The sequence below is a fragment of the Trichosurus vulpecula genome, chromosome 2, assembly GCF_011100635.1.
Source record: "Trichosurus vulpecula isolate mTriVul1 chromosome 2, mTriVul1.pri, whole genome shotgun sequence".
Classification (NCBI taxonomy): Eukaryota; Metazoa; Chordata; class Mammalia; order Diprotodontia; family Phalangeridae; genus Trichosurus; species Trichosurus vulpecula.
The window spans coordinates 153,587,733-153,591,601 of record NC_050574.1 but is presented as its reverse complement, the minus strand read 5'-3'; the positions used below and the strand labels follow the sequence as shown (position 1 = coordinate 153,591,601).

General features: G+C 37.0%; 1 pseudogene; it reads left to right on the top strand.

The window, feature by feature from the left end:
* Positions 1-1,410: 1,410 nt before the first annotated feature.
* Positions 1,411-3,321, top strand: LOC118836795 (annotated as a pseudogene).
* Positions 3,322-3,869: the final 548 nt, after the last annotated feature.

Genomic DNA, 3,869 nt, shown 5'->3' with positions numbered 1-3,869 from the left:
AAGTCCTTTCTAGATAAAGATACATACAGATATTATTTTTCATACTCTTTATTTCATGAAATCAAGTGCTTGGTCAGTTTATCTTTGCTGAACCTATCTGAGAATGAGATTAAAAGAGAGAGAAAAGAATTTAGTTTTATTCCTATCATATCTGAATTATAGCATGCCATTGGAAAATTATAAAATTTATCATGTAAATTCTCAATAATTTTTTTGCTACTGAGAGAAAAATGCTGACTAGTGACTGTGTCTATCTTTTAAATATTAATACTATCCTGTCATTAAAAACTGAAATGATATTAAATTACTGTTGTGTCTGGGGTAACCCTACTCCAGACTTTAGAGCTGAGTTAGAAAAATGATAACTGGGAGATAAGTTCTCCTGTAACATCAAATAAGTGTTCTCACCTTTCATAGAAATCTCTTCCTTTAAAGCCCTTGCCTAAATAGAACAGTAGAACCTGAACTAATGGGATACATTAGAATCACTATAATGGAACCAATTTTTTTTTTCTGAGGACAGAAATAGATTTCCAACTCTGTAGAAATCTTTCCCCTTATGATTTATAGGACAAACAGATTTTCACATTGCTTAATTTATGCACTAGTTTAGTAAGAACTATCACTGTGTCATATTATGAAATTAATTTTTAGATGGTATTTTTTAAAGAATCTCCAGAGTCATAATTAGCAATGTTCATATTCAGCAAAAGCCAAATAAGATGTGCCTGGATCACTTCAAATCAACTTTTCGACAATTTCAGTTGAAAGGTGGAGTGTGATTATGGGAGAGACTTTAAACACTTGGACAGAAGATCCCACTGGAGAGAACACAGGACAAAACACTTAGGTTCTCTGAGTCTCATTTTCTTCACCCTAATTCAGAGGTCTCTTCCTTTTGCTAATATGCTGTTTTCATTGTCTTGGTTTCATCTTTTTATTCTCTTTTATGTTTGTCTGTCAATGTTGTCTGCCTTGGATTTGAATCCTTAGTACGTAGAAAATAATAAATGTTTCCTGGTGACAAAGTCTTTGAAGATAATCTAAGTCCAATCCAATATACATTTAAGCATTTCCTTGACTTGGGAGGTAGTATCTTGGGAGGGTATCAAGGGAGAATGAATTAGAGTGGAGGTGGGCTCTTTTGTGTGCATGGAGATCGGAAGAATAATGTTGTAGCTTTTGATTTTAATTCATTATTCTCACTGATTAGAATCCAAGCACTATTTTTCTGTTTTTTTTCTTCTCTCCACCTTCCCCTATATCCTTTAGTGCTATTAGTACTTTCTAAATTTCACTACTCAAGATCGATGATTGTTCCACCCTACTTACACTCTGAGAAGCCTTCCCTTCATCTTCACCCCTACTCACACAATGTACACTGCGGGCCTTGATATTTTATTGTGGGCCATGAAGTAAATGTAAGACTTTTTTGTAGGGTAGATACTGTATCAACCTCCAGTTCAAGTCTCACAGATAATTGTTTGTTTAGCTATTGCCACTGGTAAAGCTGAAAGATTGTGTTGTTAAGGCCATGCAACAAGAGGCAGTATTAAATTAGTTAAAGGAGCATTAGGTTTGGAGTTAGAAGACCTGGGTTCAAGTTCAAAATTTTCAATTTGCTACTTTTGTGATCTTTTGTACTCTCTGGACCACATTAAAATATAATCTGTAAAATGGCAGAGGTTGGCCATTTCTGTGGTGCTATGGCTGAAGCCATAGGTCTCTTCCTCTTGCTAGGCATGACTTTTGTTGTCAGCAGACAGCTTTGGAAAGTACAGAACATTTGGAAACTAGAGAGAAAGAGGAAGAACTGCAGAAGCAGAGAGAATTAAAAAGGCAACATGAAGATAATATATCAATACCTTCAGCCCTGAAGTTTGACCAAATGCCCTTTCATATCAGTTTCCAGTGACATGGAGAGCAGTGGAAGTGAAAATGGTTCTGATGAAGAGTTAATTGGGCCTTTGTTGCCCCAAACCACCCAAATACAACATGAAGATACAAATGAACTCATAGGTCCCCCACTCTGACATAGATACAAGGGTAATGATGATAATGATGATGATGATGGTGATGATGACAAAGAAATAAAAGATGAAATTAACCCTGTCAACAAAAACTCCTGATTTTTATGAAATCATTCTGCAGCATGGCAGTAAAACAGTTTCTACCTTAGGTATGGATGCTTTAGGTGTTAACAGGAGGATTTGATTATAATGTTAAATTTTGGGATTTTGTAGGGATGGAAGCTTCCCTGCAAGCTTTGCAATCTCTCCAACCCAGTGATTTTCACCAAATGAAGTCACTACAGTACAGCAGCACAGGAGATGTAATTCTTATGGTTTCCAGAAGCTCCCAGGCCAAAGTGCTTGACAGAGATGGCTTTCTAGTGATGGAATATGTGAAAGGAAAACAGTATATTGTGAATGTGGCCAACCCTAAGGGTAACATGGCAATGCTTAATACTGGCTGCTGGCATCCGAAAATAAAGGAAGAATTTTTGACTCATTGAAATGATGGGACTATGTGAACCTGAGATGTGGGCAATGATTAAAAGCACAAAAGTGTATTTAAACCAAGAACAGTTTAGGGGAAAAAAGTAATTCCAACCACTTGTACATACAGTAGAGGTGGGAAGCTCATTGCAGCTGGCTGCTGGGATGGAAGCATTCAGATCTGGGACAGAAATATGAGTGTTTATACCAAATTCCATGGCAGGCAGGCACATGATTCTGTGTGACATTTTCATATGATGGCATTGTCCTTGCCTCTTGGGGAGGGAATGATACTTTAAAAATGTGGGACATTCAACAGTTTAAGAAACCACTTTATTTTAGCTTCAGGTCTTCCTACCTTTTTCTTAATTGACTGCTGGTTTAGGCCAAATTAGAAGCCTTTAATCAATGGAACATCTATTAAGAAGAGAAGTGGCAGTGTCAGGCTTTTTTGAGGGTCAGGCATCCCATAAAACGTATGAAATCGATGTTGCCAGTACGAGTATGGTATGATGCCCGTGGCATCCCAAGTTAAACCTAATCATTGGTAAACCAGATCATTGGTTAGAATGGGAAATGGATTGACTGAAATGTGTTATAATCCCAACAAGAGTCAGAGAGGAGCAAAATTATGCAGAGTTAAAAACAACAGAAGACTAGACAAGCTGACACTTTAAGCCAGGGCTACATCATAACTCTTCATGCACTGCCTACGTTTTGTGAGCCATGCCAATGCAGTACAAGGAAACAGTTGGAAAAGGATAGAATAGACCCTCTGAAGTCTTACAAATCTGAACCCCTTGTGGCAGACCGAAGGTCGTAGTAGTAGAATTACTACACCTCTCTGCCTCCAACATGGATTCTTCAAATTTTACATTTTTTTTCACCCTGGTTCATTTTTCATTGCTTCGTCATCAGATTCTACTTCTGCAAAACACTTTTAGGCTGTCTCAGAATACGGTGATGTGATCCAATATGGGTTATCCTCAGCTGAAGTAGAATCTGATGATGAAGCAATGAAGAATGAACCAGAGTGAAAAAATGTAAAATTCGGAGAATCGGTTTTGGGGGTAGAGAGGTGTAGAATCATGGCCAATTTCTTCTAAAATCCTTTTCAAATAAATGAGTATATTAATTCCTAACACCAGAAATAAGTGTTTTAAAGTGCTAAATATCTGCTCCAAATTTTTGATACATTTATTGAGCCAGTTTATTTTAATTAAAAAAGAAGTAGATTCTTAACAAAAAAAATGGAAGGGTTGGAGTAGATGATCTCTAGGTTCCCTTCCAACTTTAAATCTATGACCCTCTTTTGTTTTAGCAGCGAATTCTGCCCAGAGGGAAGAAGTCACAGAGGATGAAGTTGACAGA